The sequence below is a fragment of the Giraffa tippelskirchi genome, chromosome 9, assembly GCF_054371585.1.
Source record: "Giraffa tippelskirchi isolate mGirTip1 chromosome 9, T2T-mGirTip1v1.2.pri, whole genome shotgun sequence".
NCBI lineage: Eukaryota > Metazoa > Chordata > Mammalia > Artiodactyla > Giraffidae > Giraffa > Giraffa tippelskirchi.
Genome location: NC_137283.1, coordinates 30855686 through 30874659, shown reverse-complemented (window position 1 = coordinate 30874659; position 18974 = coordinate 30855686). Strand labels below are relative to the sequence as shown.

General features: G+C 41.8%; 1 protein-coding gene and 1 pseudogene across 9 annotated transcripts in view; one reads left to right on the top strand and one right to left on the bottom strand.

Annotated features, from left to right (window-relative positions):
• Positions 1-18974, bottom strand: part of FRMD4B (FERM domain containing 4B) — a 388656-nt gene that overhangs the window by 201328 nt on the left and 168354 nt on the right. The window lies entirely within an intron of this gene.
• LOC145520416 (ras-related protein Rab-2B pseudogene) lies at positions 9663-15296 on the top strand (annotated as a pseudogene). Its single transcript, XR_014064456.1, has one exon. The product of XR_014064456.1 is annotated as a ras-related protein Rab-2B pseudogene (transcript).

Sequence of the window (18974 nt, the reverse complement as noted above, 5' to 3'; positions counted from 1 at the left end):
GTAGGGAAAACAACTAGCCCATTCAGGTAAGACCTAAATTAAATCCCTTATGATTATACAGTGGAAGTGACAAATAGATTTAAGGGACTAGATCTGATAGACATAGTGCCTGATGAACTATGGATGGAGATTCCTGACATTGTACAGGAGACAGGGATTAAGACCATCCCCGTGGAAAAGAAATGCAAAAAAGCAAAATGGCTGTCTGAGGAGGCCTTACAGATAGCTGGGAAGAGAAGAGAAGCGAAAAGCAAAGGAGAAAAGGAAAAATATTCCCATTTGAATGCAGAGTTCCAAAGAATAGCAAGGAGAGATAAGAAAGCCTTCCTCAGGGATCAATGCAAATAGAGGAAAACAACAGAATGGGAAAGACTAGAGATCTCGTCAAGAAAATTAGAGATACCAAGGGAACATTTCATGCAAAGATGGGGTCGACAAAGGACAGAAATGGTAATGGACCTAACAGAAGCAGAAGATATTAAGAAAAGGTGGCAAGAATACACAGAAGAAACTGTACAAAAAAGATCTTCATGACCCAGATAATCACGATGATGTGATCACTCACCTAGAGCCAGACATCCTGGAATGTGAAGTCCAGTGGGCCTTAGAAAACATCACTGCGAACAAAGCTAGTGGAGGCGATGGAATTCCAGTTGAGCTATTTCAAATCCTAAAAGATGATGCTGTGAAAGTGCTGCACTCAATATGCCAGCAAATTTGCAAAACTCAGCAGTGGCCACAGGACTGGAAAAGGTCACTTTTCATTCCAATCCCAAAGAAAGGCAATGCCAAAGAATGCTCAAACTACCACACAATTGCACTCATCTCACATGCTAGTAAAGTAATGCTCAAAATTCTCCAAGCCAGGCTTCAGCAATACGTGAACTGTGAACTTCCAGATGTTCAAGCTGGTTTTAGAAAAGGCAGAGGAACCAGAGATCAAATTGCCAACATCCGTTGGATCATCGAGAAAGCAAGAGAGTTCCAGAAAAACATCTATTTCTGCTTTATTGACTATGCCAAAGCCTTTGACTGTGTGGATCACAATAAACTGTGGAAAATTCTGAAAGAGATGGGAATACCAGACCATCTGACCTGTCTCTTGAGAAACCTGTATGCAGGTCAGGAAGCAACAGTTAGAACTGGACATGGAACAACAGACTGGCTCCAAATAGGAAAAGGAGTACCTCAAGGCTGTATATTGTCACTGTGCTTATTTAACTTATATGCAGAGTACATCATGACAAACACTGGGCTGGAGGAAGCACAAGCTGGAATCAAGATTGCCGGGAGAAATATCAATAACCTCAGATATGCAGATGACACCACCCTTATGGCAGAAAGCGAAGAAGAACTAAAGAGCCTCTTGATGAAAGTGAAAGAGGAGAGTGAAAAAGTTGGCTTAAAGCTCAACATTCAGAAAACTAAGATCATGGCATCTGGTCCCATCACTTCATGGGAAATAGATGGGGAAACAGTGGAAACACTGGCAGACTTTATTTTTGGGGGCTCCGAAATCACTGGAGATGGTGATTGCAGTCATGAAATTAAAAGACGCTTACTCCTTGGAAGGAAAGTTATGACCAACCTAGACAGCATATTTAAAAGCAGAGATATTACTTTGCCAACAAAGGTCCGTCTAGTCAAGGCTATGGTTTTTCCAGTGGTCATGTATGGATGTGAGAGTTGGACAGTGAAGAAAGCTGAGTGCCGAAGAATTGATGCTTTTGAACTGTGGTGTTGGAGAAGGCTCTTGAGAGTCCCTTAGACTGCAAGAAGATCCAACCAGTCCATCCTAAAGGAGATCAGTCCTGGGTGTTCATTGGAAGGACTGATGCTGAAGCTGAAACTCCAATCCTTTGGCCACCTCATGTGAAGAGTTGATTCATTGGAAAAGACCCTGATGCTGAGAAGGATTGGGGGCAGGAGGAGAAGGGGACGACCGAGGATGAGATGGTTGGATGGCATTACCGACTTGATGGACATGGGTTTGGGTAGGCTCCGGGAGTCGGTGATGGACAGGGAGGCCTGGCGTGCTGCGATTCATGAGGTTGCAAAGAGTCGGACACGACTGAGCAACTGAACTGAACTTTGTTACTTTCAATAGATCATATTTCAAACTCACTACAAAGCTACAGTAATCAAGACAGTGTGGTACTAGCATAAGGGTAGATATACAGATCAATGAAATGATCAATGAATCAAGAGTCCAGAAATAAACCCTCACATTTATGGCAACTGATTTTTGACAGAAGTGCCAGTGTAATCCTATGGGAAACACAGTCTTTTTAAAACTGATGCTGGGACACCTAGAATGAACTCAGTTTCATTCTACTCCTACCTCACACCATAAATAAAAATTAACTCAAGATTGACCACAGAATTAAACGTCAAAGCTAAATCTATAAAATTCTTAGAAGAAAACAGAATAATATTTATATCTTTATGGTACTGAGTTTGACAGTAATTTCTTAGATATGCCATAAAAAGCATAAGTAACAAAAACAGATAAACTGGTGTCATCAAAATAAAAAACTTTTGTGCTTCAAAAAATGCTATGAAAAAAATGAAAAGACAAGCCATCAACTGGGAGAAAATATTTATAAATCTTATATCTAATAAGGAACTTACATACCTAATATATAATGAAATATACTCAATCACAAAAAGACAAGTAGCCCAATGAAAAAATGGGCAAATGATTTAAAGATACATTTCTTTAAAGCAGATATATGGATGCCTAGTGAGCACATGAAGAAGCACTCAACACCATTAATCATTTGGGAATCAAAAATCAAAACCACAATGATACACCACTTCATACCTATTACAATGGTGATGATCAAAAAATGCACAGTAACAAGTGTTGGTGAGGCTATGGAAAAATTGGCACACATACGTTATTAGTGGTCATGTAAAACCATGTAGCTGCTGTGGAAAAGACTGTCTATTTCTCAAAAGGTTAACCATAGAATTTGAATGTGACCCAAAATTCCATTCGTAGGTATAGATCTCAAATAAGTGAAAACAAGTGTTTCAAAAAAATCTTGAATGAATATTATTCACAATAACCTGAAGGTATAAACAACCCACTTGTCCATCAGCTGATGAGCAGATTTTTAAAAGGTAGTACGTCCATATGAGGAGCCTAGTGGGCTGCTGTCTCTGGGGTTGCACAGGGTCGGACACGACTGAAGCAACTTAGCAGCAGCAGCAGTATGTCCATATAATGTGATATTTAGCAATAAAAAGAAATGAGGTAAATACCCAAGAAAACTGAAAATACTTCCTCACAGAATAACTTGTACATGGACGTTCATTGCAACATTCTTCGTAAGAAGCTAAAAGAGAAAGCAACTCACATGTTACTTGATGGGTGGCTGTATAACACATGGTATAACTTTCTGGGTGGTCCAGTGGCTAAGACTCTGCACTCGCAATGCAGGGGGCCCAAGTTTGATCCCTGGTCAGGGAAGTAGATCCCCCATGTCACAACTAAGGATCCTGCATGCCTTAATGAAAATCAAAGATTCTTTCTACATGCTGCAACTAAGTCCCAACACAATCAAAAAAAAAAAAAAAATTTTTTTAAACAAAAGAATGGAGTAGACGCATGCTATATTATGGATGAATCTTGAGGACATTCTGAGAAGCAGAACAAGCTAGACAAAGAGGCCATAAATCCACAGAGAGAGAAGGTGCATTGGTGGTTGTCCAGTGACCAGAGGGATGAAATGGGGAGTGACTGATAATGGGTGTGGAGTTTCTTTGCGGGGGGCGGGGACAGTAATGAAAATGATCTATAATTAAATAGTGGTGATAATTGCACAACCTTGTGATTATATTAAAAAAACACTAAATTGTACACTTTAAAAGGGTGAATTTTGTGGTACATGAATAAATCAATCAATCAAGAATAAATAATCAAGCAATCAGTAAATAGTAAGTAACCCCCCCAAAAAAGGATTTATGCTACACATGGATGAATCTCAAAATCAGTATGCTAAGTGCAAGAACGGAGAAGGCCATGGCACCCCACTCCAGTACTCTTGCCCGGAAAATCCCATGGATGGAGGAGCCTGGTAGGCTGCAGTCCATGTGGTTGCTAACAGTCAGACACGACTGAGTGACTTCACTTTCACTTTTCACTTTCATGCACTGGAGAAGGAAATGGCAACCCACTCCAGTGTTCTTGCCTGGAGAACCCCAGGGATGGCGGAGCCTGGTGGGCTGCCGTCTATGGGGTCGCACAGAGTCGGACACGACTGAAGCGACTTAGCAGCAGCAGCAGCAGCAAGTGCAAGAAGCCAGTCATAAAAGACCACATATTTTACAATTCCATGTATCTAAAATGTCCAGATTAGGTAAATCTATAGAGATAGGAAGCACATTAGCAGTTGCCTAGGACTGAGGGAGTTTGGAGGTAGGGGTGAGGGAAATAAGTGACTTCTAATGAGTACAGGGTTTCTTTTTAAGACAATGAAAATACTTCAGTTAGAATATAGTGATGGAGGCACAACTTCATAAATATAATAAAAGCAATTGACGTATATACTTTAAACAGGTGAGTTTTATGGTATGTGAACTATATCTTAGTAAAGTTACTACCGAAAAAAAAAAAAATAGGGTTAAAAAACATAGAACACTTTCCCTCTGTGCCTGGGATCTTATTAACAGTCCCCTGACCAGAGATCTAATCCGGGCCCTTTGCAATGAAAGTGCTGAGTCTTAACCACTGGACTGCCAGAGAATTCCCCTAAAACACATCTAAATCCTTTTCCTGTATTTGCTAAATATTCTACAAAGAGAATGCAATATTTAGATCTTCAGAAAAAGGAGTTAACATTTCTCTCGATTGGACAAAATACCTACAGTACAAAACAAAGTGAAAAGAAAAGCTGGAAAAAAGTAGTGTATGTGAATTTCATTGTGAAACGGAGTATATGTGGATAGAAAAAAACTAAAGGAAAATGTATCAAATTATTGACAATAGTGATTTCTGAGCTGGGAGCACTGAAAGATTTTAATTTATTCTGGGAGATGCTTTCTTTCCCTGGTTTTCTATATCAGCAAATATTGCTTTTCAGTTTCTAATTTTGAAATGCATATGTAATCATACAAGAGGCTATTCAGTGAATGAAATGTCAGCCTCTCTCTCATCCTTGTTCCCCAGCTCCTCATTTCCAGGGCTTCCATGTAAGGTTTCTCAAGTTGTTTACTGCATGACTGCGTCTGGCTCAGGGTGGTGAGTGGAGGTTATAACCTAGCCTTCCTGGGCTCTGTTGGATAAGCCATAACTCAGGGCTCTGAGGAGAGTCCTTTTTGTCTTAACCACACGAAAATGATATGTAGATGACAGCTTTGCCCTTCTCCTTCCTCCAAAGGGAAAACCTCTAGACAGTCTAAGTTATCTAAAAAAAGACCGTATGTATGTAGGTAAAAGTTATTCAGGAAGAATAAAGAAATAGCAGATAAAGGCAATACAATAAAATCAGAATCCAAATATTAATACTCCAAGAGAAGCCTTTCAAGGTGGTATGGTAAAACTGGACTTAAGGGGAGAAAAACACATTTTGAACAAACAAATCCTAAGGAAAGAATTCTAACTGCAACAATTGTTGGGCTGTTTTCCATATCAACAGTCCACAATTCACACACATAGCTTAAGCAGCAAATGAGATTGGTTGTATCCGTTGCCAAGTGCGTTGATATTTGGTACTTCACTCACCACAGTCCCTTTGGCTTAGAAGAGCATGCTGGTGTGTGTGTCGTCCAGCATCCACTTCGGAAAGCCTTAGGATTTTAATCTGCTGAGAAACCTGAGAGTGAGTGTCCCCATGTGAAAGCTGGCACTTCTGTTTCATTCACTTTTGTGTCCTTCAAAACAGAGTGCATTGATCAAACAGAAAAGTGAAAGAAAGTGAAGTCGCTCAGTCGTGTCCAACTCTTAGAGGCCCCATGGACTGCAGCCTACCAGGTTCCTCCATCCATGGGATTTTCTGGGCAAAAATACTGGAGTGGGTTGCCATTTCCTTCTCCAGAAATCCTAGGGCATTTTATTAATTGGTGCTCTAACATCTCTATATTCATTCAACTTGGTCTAAAGTTTCTGCTTGAGATAAAGTGATGGTTACCTCAGTAAATAATTCAAATGGCAAGATCTAATTATGACTTTCTCACTCTCAATAACCTTTTAACCACTGTTTCTGTTTCTGTTTCAGGTTTTGTCTTGTTACAGAAAGCCATACTGGGCTTTCCTAGTGGCTCAGCAGTAAAGAATCTGCTTGTAGTGCAGGAGACAGGAGATGTGGGTTCAATCCCTAGATCGGGAAGATCCCCTAGAGTAGGAAATGGCAACCCACTCCAGTATTCTTGCCTGGGAAATCACGTGGACAGAGGAGCCTGGCAGGCTGCAGTCCATGTGGTCACAAGAGTCAGACATGACTTAGTGACTAAACCACCACTACCACCAACCACAAGCCCGTGCTGGTCTTCTTTTGGGCTCTAACTCTTTTGCCTCAGGCTCTTCATATTTGCTGTTCCTTCATTCCTGAACATTCTTTTCCACCTTAGGATTTCATCCAATAAACCCCGGATTATCTTTCAAGCCTTAGGTCAAATGTTGGTCCCCTGAAGCTGGTGTGGCCCCATCACACCAGCTTGATCCTTCCCTCTCATAATACCCATCACATTTAAAATTACCTACTTAATGCCTGATTTCACCACCAGACCATATGCTCCGTGAAATGTAAAAGCAATCCACGGCCCTACAGAAGGAGAGCCTTTTCTCGTTAAAAAAAAAACAAAAAACCTGGATGTAATTTAAGAGAAAACTCACGATGGTTTGAGAGCCAAGAATAATAAGGCTTGGAACCTACTCCCTAGGTCTGGAAGCATTTTCCAAGGAAGAAAAGGGGAGAAACACAGAGCCAGTATTGGATTAGGGCAAATCACTGACGAAAACCAACAATGGGGTAAAACACTTGAGACCCAGGAAAGTGTTCAGATGGCTTAAGTGTGAGATACTTCTAAGAGAGTTGGCGACACTGTTTGCTAAGAAAGCGATGCGTAAGACCTCTGGCACTGAACCATCTTAATTTGAATTTGACCTGATTCAAATGGGTCTTGACAGTAGCTGCAGGGATTATCTGAGACATATTTGTCCTCCTAAGTGGCTTAGTTCTCTAAACCCCCTTTCAAGAGTGCTTTGGGACATTCAGAAACTCATTCTCTTTCTACAACTTCAAGTTATGCTACGAGCAAGATAAGAAGACTTGAAGTCATTAGCCTGGTGGATTTGTCCTCTGTTTCTGTTTCTAAAACAGCATACTTATGTCTGTGAACTGATTAACTATAAGAGCAGAGGGAATGTCAACAGTTACTGGCATTCTTTACCTGTTTTGAATGCCATTTCCCATATACACTATCACACAATTTTTCCATATACACAATTATACAGTTTTGGAGAGAGTAAAGAATTAAAGTAAATAAGCTATTCAGAATAGAAACATACAAAATACAAACATTAGATTTACACGTTAAAGTGCAACTACCATGATAAAGTACAACTACCATGAACATCAGTTTATGAGCAAGGTGGGGAAGATTTTTCAAAAGTCCACCATCACTTAAATACAGTTGTGTGGAAAGAAATGTATCTAGATTAATTAAATGTCTTTCCATAACAATGAAAGCTTATGGAACCTCTTTCACTATTCCATCCAAGTAAACTGTTATACATGCTAAGTATACCACGGGGAGTGGGTATGTACCATCAGGGACTAGGTGGAGGTTCCTAAAAAATTTTACCAATCAGAAAGCGAATACACCATTTTTAATCTAAAAGGTTCATGTAGATGTACTCTTTCTCATGTATCTTTGACTTTCTTTCCAAAAATAAAGTAAGTAAAACGGTTCTCCCAGAAGATGTACATGTTTATTTTTGGTTTCCCATAATCTCTTAGGACACCTCCCAATGCACTGACGAAGAGAATGCATTACTCCAAGTACAACAAGCACAGGTAGACACTGGGGGATATGATTGTTATAGTCTGTACAGACTTGAGAAGGGCTTTTAGCTGAACAAAAAAAGTTTTTCATCAATAAGTGATTAAACACAGCAGTCTACGTAGAAACACTTTTGGAATCTCAGAGACTCCTATTATAGTACAAGCCACATTATAGTGAATTTGTAATTTCTCATTTCTAGCCAGCTGTTATGGTAATGAGGCTGTTACCCAAAATCGATTCCATCCCAAAATGATTAGCCTAAACTAATTAGGATAATCCCCCTCTTCTCACTGAGTGATTACCATCCAGTCTTGGCTATTAAGACCTACGGGAACATCTCCCAAGGGGCCTTCTGGAAACCTTGCTGGGGAACTGGTAGAACCCTCTTGCTGCCATCTTGCAAATGAAGCCAATACAGAAGCTTACTTTAAGTAAGACAATTACCAAGAAGAAAACCTGGAGCTTCCAAGTATTGTGTGTGTGCTAGAGGATGTGTCAGGATGCCTGCTTATATGTTTCCTTTTTAAAATTAAGCCAACTAATATGCGTGGCTTCTCTACTTTAGGAAATCTTGAACAATACGCTCTACGTTGGACTGGAAGCTTTGTCAAGGGCAAGATGTATGATTTATATTTCTTTGTATTTCAGAGCCTAATGCAATATCCCATATACTGTTGTTGTTTAATTGCTAAGTTGTCTTTGACTTTTTTGCAACCCCAGGGACTGTAGCCTGCCAGGCTCCTCTATCTATGGGATTCTCCAGGCAAGAATACTGGAATGGGTTGCCATTTCCTTCTCCAGGGGATCTTCCAGACTAAGGGATCGAACTCACATCTCCTGCATTGGCAGGTGGGGTCCTTACCATTGAGCAATCAGGGAAGCCTGTTCCATATATAGTACGGGCTTAATTAACATATATAGGACTAAATTGAACCAATTTTCAAGCTTATGACATACAAAGTGAATTTCTCAGTCAATCTTAGACTTCTTGGACATCTAATACCAAGGAGCAACCCACATGACAGACACTATGACATTAAGGTAGCTGATGCTTGTTGGTGTCAGGTACAGTCGACTTCAATATATTATTTATATCATACCTGACATACAGCATTCGAAAGGGATAAGAATATACTGAGATACAAGTATGGAAATGGCTGTTTGAAGAACAGCTGAAGAATATCCAAAGGGATTATTTTGTTTCACAAATCCTGGAATGTCTGGATTAGAGGAAATTTAAGTACAGTATGCAGGATGCAGGAGGAACAGTGCTGTGTATCTGTGGAACGTACCAGAGGACATGCCAGTAGCAGATAGATGTGTAGAAAATCCAGTGGATTCTGTGTGTAAAGCTAAAGGGCTAGGTAAGATCCACACCGCTTCATTTATGTTAACTGCTCAGATCACAGAAGTGCTTTGAGGTCTGGCATGATTTCAGGGGCCTGAAATGGGCACAGATATTTCTTGGAAAAGAAAGATTGACTCCTTCATGATATTCTTAAGAAGTTGTGTTTCAGACATTGCCATAATGGATTTCACACTCACCAACCCACCCTAATGTCCAACAACTCAGAAGGATTGATTGTCACCATACTTATTAAAAAACTGGCCTAAGAAGTTGGGCGGGCCTGGAATCTCGAGGAAAAGGAACAATGACTTATGATTATCTCTTCAAGTATATCATCATCAGGGACACAGATGTGCGGAAGTCATATCTCCTTTGCAGTTTACAGACAAGCGGTTCCAACCACGGTTCACAACTTTACAATAGGCATGGAGTTTGGGGCCCATATGGTCAGCACTGATGGAAAACAGATCAAACTGCAAATCTGGGATGTGGCTGGACAAGAATCCTTCCATTCTACCACCCATTTCTACTTCAAGGGAGCAGCCGGTGCACTGCTGGTGTAGGACATTACAAGGCATGAAACCTTCAACCACCTGACCTCATGGTTAGAGGATGCCCGGCAGCACTCTGGTTCCAGCATGGTTATCATGCTGGTTGGGAATAAGAGTGACTCAGAGTCCTGTAGGGATGTGAAGAGAGAAGGAGGAGAAGCCTTTGCTCGGGAACATGGACTTACATTCATGGAAACTTCAACCAAAACAGCCTGCAATGTTGAGGAGGCCTTCATTAAGGAAGATCAGCAGGGTTTATCTGACGTCCACAGTGAGGCAAATGGCATCAAGACTGGCCCCCAACAGTGTATTTCAATCTCAGTGGGACTCAGTGCCTCCCAGCAGGGCTCTTGTGACATGGGGGCCGACTGTGTCTGCCCCTGAACAACTGGCCTGGACTCTTTTTTTTCCTTCCTGGAACAGCTTCAGATCAATAGGCTTAAAGAAAGAGGTCTTACATGCTTTGGCTGAGAAAAGCTTCTTTTCAAGGTGTGATGTTTTGCCTTTCCACTTAAAGACCAGGGGAGAATTTGGGCCCTTATTGACCTGTCCTTCTTCAGGGACGTGAGCATTCTCTATAAATTAGGGCTCTTCTCATCCTCCTGTTTTAATTTGTAAAATGTTAGGATCAAAGCCGATTGTCATAGTATTTCAAAAATAAATTCTTTTATAAGCAGACACAATCTAGCTCCCACCAAGAATTAGTAACAAAGGTCAAGGACATTCTGCTTGAGCCCTTGAGGTGACTGGGATCTGGCTGCTTGTTGGGCCGTAGGTCCTCAGTCTAGGGATTTCATTGAGGTTTTTCACTTGCCACTATGTAAGAATTGTTGCAGAAGGCAGTTCCTTCTACTTGAACTGCTCAAGGATGATGAACACTTCTCCACCATCCCATTTCTAGTTTCTCTCTTTCAGAGTAACTACAAAACTTTTGAGAGCAGTGGAGTTACTCCTGGACCCGTAGACACTATCATTACCTAGAGAAAACAACTTTCCCTGTTTGTTTTGTTTTAGAGACCCGACCTAACATTGGTAAGTCAGTGTCTCTCACCAAACAGATTCCTACAGTTTTATCCCACTCACTTCTTAAGGAGACCTATTTAGACTTTCTATCGAGCTAATCTGCTTAGTGTACATGACATATTTGCTTCCACTCCTATGCCTTTGCACATGCTCTACTGTACACTACTGTTAACTCACAAAGTCCATATTTTCTTCCTTTGGAAAGCCTTCTTGGACTGACCTAGGGGCTTCTGAACACTTAATGACACAGTACCTTTTAGCTTTCAAATATTATTTATTCATGTGTGTATTTATTTGTATTTATGTTACTTTGTAAGTATGTTTTATGGTAGCTTTGCGTGTGGAACCTGTCTCCCCATATACGTTGTAAGCTCCCTGAGAGCAGGAACCCCTGGTATCCTTTTACTTTGTAAACTACTTCCTCCACCATTCCTTTATAGTGCCTAGTGCTACTCCTGTGATCACTGAATTTGACTGACAAAGACTTGGAACAGGTTTAGTTTAGGCTGCAGAGGAAACAAAAAGCCTTACAGTCATCTCTTTGTAATTCTATCTCAGTCTCTTCCATCTGCTTACCCTGGATTCTATATTGATCTTTTCCCTCTCCTCTCTCTCCCTTCCCTGGCTCTTTGCCTCCATTCCATGCAGCATACAATAAAGTTGCCTGCTTCCAAGCAGTCACATAAGTGGACACTTCTCCATTCGAAGAGCATACAATACTATCCTAGTCAAGTCTGCCTTTAATGTACTTATCATGCAGCCTTCTGGATCAGTTGCTAGACTGACGTCTCATTTTCTTCCACAGCACTGTGGTCTTGTGAAGTTTTTCTCGCTCTCTCTCTCTTTTTTTTGGTTGTTGATGAATTGTTTCATCATTAAATATATGCATGTATCCAAGCTGCTCATTAAAAAAAAAAAAAAAAAAAAACTGGTCTAACTGAGCAATTACTTTTATTGACCAAGGAAGGAATTCATGTAATAGGAAATGCAGTAGGGGATGCCATGTAAGGGAGCTTTCTACCAGAGGTCCTTTATTAGCAAAGAAAACATATTCATTGACAAGGATTTCAACAAGGAAGAAGAGAATATTTTCTCACTAGATAAGTGGAAGAGTAGACCCCATTCCTGCCATTACTGCTGCCCCCTGAGACTATGAAATATCAGGAACTATTCAAATACTGTCACAGGATCCTTCACAGAGAAGAGAAACAGGCTCAACAGGTTTTCCAGTGTAGAAATCTCAAATGTGCATCTAACGTAATTACATGGAAAATAAAAGTGGCTTAAGGACACGGTCAGAACTTACAAGTTCAATGTACTTTATCTGTGAAATACAGCATTCTTTCTCTATTTCATACACATACATATGTGCCCGCTCACATATTCACACATGTGCACACACACACTGGTCCCCCTTTGCACATTTTAATTCTACCTAGAATCAGAGACAAGTCTATTCCTAAACGTACTTTCTTCTAGATCCTTTTTTTTAAAAAAAGTCAAACAGGAAATACATCAGCTCAGTTCAGTCACTCAGTCGTGTCTGACTCTTTTCGACCCCATGGATTGTAGCACGCCAGGCTTCCCTGTCCATCACCAACTCCCAGAGCTTGCTCAAACTCATGTCCATCGAATCAGTGATGCCATCCACCCATCTCATCCTCTGTCATCCCTTTCTCCTCCTGCCTTCAATCTTGCCCATCATCAGGGTCTTTTCTAATAAGTCAGTTCTTCGCATCAGGTGGCCAAAGTTTCAGCTTCAGCATCAGTCCTTCGAAACAATATTCAGGACTGATTTCCTTTAGGATTAACTGGTTTTGATCTCCAAGGGACTCACAAGAGTCTTCTCCAACACCACAGTTCAAAAGCATTAATTCTTTGGGACTCAGCTTCCTTTATAGTCCAACTCTCACATCCACACACGACTACTGGAAAAACCGTAACTTTGACTAGACGGACCTCTGTTGGCAAAGTAATGTCTCTGCTGTTTAATATGCTGCATAGGTTGGTCATAGCTTTTCTTCCAAGGAGCGTCTTTTAATTTCATGGCTGCAGTCACCATCTGCAGTGATTTTAGAGCCCAAAAAAATAAAGTCTGTCACTGTTTCCCCGTCTATTTGCCATGAAGTGATGGGACCGGATGCCATGATCTCAGTTTTCTGAACCCCATTAAAAGTATGAAAAGGAAATACATGACAGAATTATTTTTCCCATGAGTTTTCTCCCCAATAATAGAGCTCTGAAAAATTAAAATTAAAAATGTATAGCCCTTCTAATCTAAAGATCTTCTTTATAGCTTTATTCTCTTTCATACTAAAGATGAAATGAATGTGATACTACATTTAAATCTGTTTATGAGTTGGAAGTATCAGACAATCACTCCTCCAACTGTATACTGATTTTTTGTTACGAAGCATCCATTAAGCATTTCATCTTCATCACAACTATGAAACAGGTACTATTGCTACCTCCATTTTACAGATGGCAAACCTGAGGCTTAGAGAGGTTAGAAGGCAGCAGGTTAGATTCAGAGACTTGAAAAACCCACCCAAAGGCCGAGAGTTAGGATGGAGCAGTGAATTTAGTACTTTGTGCTTAATAAATCTGGGCACAGAGTACGTCAAGAAAGACAAAAAGCCAAGTTTACGTGAGCAACTGGGAATGAGGACATCAACAGAGGAGGATAAGGCACAGGGAAAGGTGAGTCCATGATTCATAACCCAAAACTCCACAGGAATGGAAGAAGGTGCAAGAGGTCTTGTTATGCCCACTCATGTCCCGAGAGGGCAGGGACCAAGACTGTCTGCCTAAGCAGATTTCGCTACCCAACTCTCTTCCTATCTTCAGGGCTCGTCACAGTGCTCGCACGGTAATAGGCAACTAAAAAAGCTTGCCAAAGCAGGCATGAGTGAAAGGGTTAGAAATGCAGTCCAGGAGTCTAGGAGAGAAATTTGGGGTGCCAGCTTTGTTTGTTAAAGGCATTTGCTTGCAAATGACAGAAACATAATTCTGAGTTAAGTAAAACAGGATGTTTATGGGCTTTCATGATGAAACTGGAGAACAGGCAGGATCGAAAATGCCTTGTGGATGACAAGAATTTTTTCTTTTTCCTTGCCCTGGCCACTGCTTCCTTTGCGGGGTTCATTCATTCTTTTGGGTGTGCTACCTCAGCAGGGTAAAAACTACAACCAAAGGCAGGCAGCTCCAGGTACGTATCGTAGAAGAAGTGAAGTGAAGTGAAAGTTGCTCTGTCGTGTCCAGCTCTTTGCGACCCCATGGACTAAACAGTCCATGGAATTCTCCAAGCCAGGATACTGGAGTGGGTAACCTTTCCCTTCTCCAGGGGATCTTCCCAACCCAGGGATCGAACCCAGGTCTCCTGCATTGCAGGAATCTTTACCAGCTGAGCCACAAGGGAAGCCCATTATAGCCTACTAAACAGAGAGGAAAGGACATTCCCTGTCAGCTCCCATAGGTTAAGTCACGAAAAGGACGCTGACCGACTCTCATGAGGACCGTGGCCAGTTGCGGCCAGGTGCAGGTAGGAGGTGTGAGTGTAGTGACTGGCTCAGCCAGAAGCAGGAGCCCTCCCACGCTCCAGGAGGGCAAGGTGTCATGATTGGCAGGCCCCTACTGAACAACTTGGTTGAAAGTGTGGAGAGAACTTTTCTTAAGGTGAAGGAATTTCCTGTACCAGAGGAAGAAGATAATGGGCTGTCAAGCAGCAGAAACACGTATGTTTTCTACAAAGTCTCTTGCCCAGGAGGCAAACCAACCCCCCAGCTTAGGCAGAACCATGGCTGAGCTGCAGTACCCGAGCTCTGGAACACACCATGACATCTAGCTTTACTCCAATATCTTATTCCCCAGTCCTTCCCTCAATTGTGCCAGAAATTAAACAATCCAAGGTAACTGGCTTTCTAGTGGGCTTCCTTGGTGGCTCAGTGGTAAAGAATCCACTTGCTAATGCAGGAGATGCAGGTTTAATCTCTGGGTTGGGAAGATCCCCTGGAGGAGGGCATGGCAACCCATTCTAGTATTCTTGCCTGGAGAATCCCATGGACAGAGGAACCTGGTGGGCTGTAGTCCATGGGGGTCACAAAAGAATCAGACACGACTGAGCCACTTAAAAACAACAACAAACTAGGTTTCTGGTCTCCATAAAGGGCCTTCTAGGTCCATGACAGCCCCGGAACTGAAATTTAAATCAAACTTGGTTCCTCTTGGTGAAAGAGTACCCTAAGATATGCACCAAATGAACAGTAACAGCCTTTATATTAATGTGATTTTAAATAATATTATCTTCTGTTTTCAATGTTTGCTTATATGGCACCTTGGGTCTAATACTTATCAAATTCTTTATCTGTTCCAGGAAGGAGTACATTGCTTTTTTTCACTCAAAGAATATCAGCAACACCAGATTATTAATTTTATTGGAATCCCATAAATCTAAAAGCTCAAACCATCGTTAAAAAGGTCCTCACCATTGCCATTTGGGAAGGCACATCTTACACTGTTTCCATAAGTAGGACACAAAAAATCACAAGGTGCAAATGCTGAAACCTTTTCCCAAGGTTGGCTTAATGTTTTTAAATGACCAAAGGCATATTCACACTCTCAATGGCTCAACTTTTAAAGCCTCAAATTTGATGAACAACAGCTCTTGGAAAAGCTCGGCAGGATTCCAGTCAACACTACCGCGGTGCATAAAGCTTTGCTGTCAACATGCCAACGGTGCAAGGCTCAAAGAAACTTTCCCAGGGCGTCTGGATTCTTCCAGTGAATAGCTATCATTCCTTACAGCTCAGATGCTCCCTAGCCAGTAAGAAGGACCAAGTCTCTCTAACCAACTGCCCCCTTAAGCCCCGTTTCCTTTGTAAAATATTCGTTTTCCTTTCCTGGCCTCGTCTCCAACTTCTGGAGAAAAAAGCAGTGAGAAACCGCTAAGTGATGCCCATTTCTCATTTGCGACTTCCCTGTCACCTTCTCAGGAGCTGGTTCCGTCAGAGTCAGTTTTGTTGCAGTAAATACAGTCTATGGGGCAGGTCCCCACACCTGTCAATGGATACCTGTCTTTAGTCAATTCTTACCCACTGTGGTTAATGTTTGTGGTTGAGCAGGTATCTGCTCCAGCATTTGAAAAGAGTCTTTTAGGAGCTTCCTGGCATTCGGCTTGCTTTAAGGAAGATGTGGTGATAGAGATACCTCCATTTCAGTCCCTAGCAACACTGTATATGTGTTTTTACCTATTATGAATGCAACAGGAGCCTAGCTAAAACAGAATGGATTAGCTATGGGAGAGAAAGAGCAGAAACAGTATCAGTGATTCCACCTAGGAAGACACTCAATGAGAATGACATTGATATGCTACTCGAGAATATTCTCAGTGGGCCTCAGTTCCTGGGTACCTCTCACAGTGTGAACACTGCACAGTGTAATGAATCTCCTATTTAAAAAGAAGTGGAGGCATTTTTTCATAGAACATGATTCCTTATCATACGCTAACGACCTCATCTGGTGTTTAATCCAAGAAACAGAAAACGGTGGATTAAGTTCCAACTCTGGACTTAATGGGAAATAGTGTGTCCGTCTCTGACATGGCAACCCAAAGGATGTGCAAGGATTATTTATTAAACATGATTGTTGTCTTAGGTGATTCTCCGGACCACAGATGGAAAATAGTTTCTACTTCAATGCCAACTCTGATTGATTGGTAGCGGCTGCCTGGGCATTTTTTTGAAGAATCTGAGGCTCAGTAGGAAAGAGTGCAGTGACTGATTAGCAGTATCTCTCAGGGCTCCAGAAACAGGGAGGGGCCACAGAAATGTCAGCATGGACCAGGCTGTGAGCGAGACTGTTTTTCCTTTTCAAACATCAGGCACTTGATTTTTTTTTTTTCCCCTTCTTAGAGACCAGTCTTTGAGAGGTTTTTATTCCTGGCCACATGAAGAAAAAAGATGTTAGAGGTTTGTGAAGGAGTATATACTGATCTTACTGACCTAGATCAGGGATTGTCGTTGTTTGGTCGCTTAGTCATGTCCAACTTTTTGCGACCCTATGGACTGTAGCCCACCAGGCTCCTCTGTCCATGGGATTCTCCAGGCAAGAACACTGGAGTAGGTTGCCATTTCCTTCTCCAGGGGATCTTTCCGACCCAGATATCAAACCCGAGTTTCCTGCATGTGGGCAGATTCTTTACCACTTAGCCACCAGGGAAGGCCCAGATCGGGGATAGATAGCAAATATTTTAGCCTTGGCAGGATAGACAGTCTCAGTTGTGCCTGCTCAACTCTGTCACTCTAGTGGGAAGCTAGCCAGAGGCAATCCATACATGAATTGTGTGGCTGTGTGCCAATAAAATTTTATTTACGAAAACAGGCCATGGCCAGTTCACACCAGATCAAGATTATAAGAGCTATGGGTAAGATGTAACACAGAGATAAAATAGAAAGGTGAAATTAGGAGGAAGTATTGTTTCTGAGAAATTTCTCTGGAAGTGATGGAGGATCCTGCATTTCTGGGACATGAAACATTCCTTTCAATTAATAACCAGCAATGCAAACCCACCAACTTTCAGGGAGCATCTTAGCTAACAGAGAGCATAGCTGTGAAGGAGAGGGACATGGGACACATACATTTTAAATGGAAAATGCTGTAAAATGGGGAAATGAAATCAGGAAGGTCACGGCTCATTGCACTGGCTGGGCAGGGTAGGTCTGGGTGGGTCAGGAAACAAGACCAGCTTTCCTCAGGTGGAGGCTACCAGCATCTGGAGATACTGCATGTATACTGGCAGAAGGCCACGGTCACTCTTAGAGCAAGGATGATGGGGTGGGCAGAGTTCAAGCAGGGAGGGGAAGAACTGGGCAGCTCTCCCACAAAGCTCCACTAAGGACAGAAGTTCAGAGTGTGTTTATACAGACAGAGGCTGGTGAAAAGCTGAGGTTTGAAGTTAAGAGTCTACCCAATGTGGGGAAAAAAAATCCTATTTCTGCCCTATCTGCTCTACAGCCTTGGAGGAATTATTTACTGTGGTCTGTCTTCTGTTAAATAGAGAGATGGTTAGATAGCATCACTGACTCAGTGGACATGAGTTTGAGCAAACTCCAGGAGTTAATGAGGGACAGGGAAGCCTGGCATGCTTAAGTCTATGGGGTTGCAAAGAGCCAGACACGACTTAGCACCTACATTGACAACAAAATGGTGAGAAAATCACCTCCTTTCCAAGGTTATTAATAAGGAACACTATGCAGCATCTTTAGGGACAGTCTCTGGCTCCTAGTGGGTTTCTGCTAGTGTCTAGTCTTCTACCCACCTTCATGAATCACTACCTTGTCATGGAGAAGGGGCTTGTGTAACTCAGTGAAGCTATGAGTCATGCATGCAGGGCCACCCAAGACGGATGGTTCACTGCAGAGAGTTCTGACAAAATGTGATCCACTGGAGGAGGGAATGACAAAGCACCCCAGTATAATTGCCATGAGAACCTCATGAACTGTATAAAAGGCCAAAAAGATATGACACCAAAAGATGAGTCCCCTAGGTCTGAAGGTGTCCAATATGCTCCTGGGGAAGAGTGGAGGAGAAATACCAATAGCACCAGAATAAATGAAGTGGCTGGGCCAAAGTGGATATGACAGTCAGTTGTGGATGTGTCTGGGGATGAAAGTAAAATCCGATGCTGGAAAGAATAGTATTGTACAGGAACCTGGAATGTTAGATCCATGAATCAAGGAAAATTGGACATGGTCAAGGATGAGACAGTAATAAACATCAACATCCTAGGAATCAGAGAACTAACATGGGTGAGAATTGACAAATTTAATTCAGATGACCATTATATCTACCACTGTGGGCAAGGATCCCATAGAAGAAACGGAGTAGCCCTCAAAATCAACAAAACAGTCTGAAATATAGTAACTGGATGCAACCTCAAAAATGACAGAATGATCTCAATTCCTTTCCAAGGCAAGACATTCAACATCACAACAATTCAAGTCTATGCCCCTACCACCAATGCCAAAGAAGCTGAAGTTGATCAG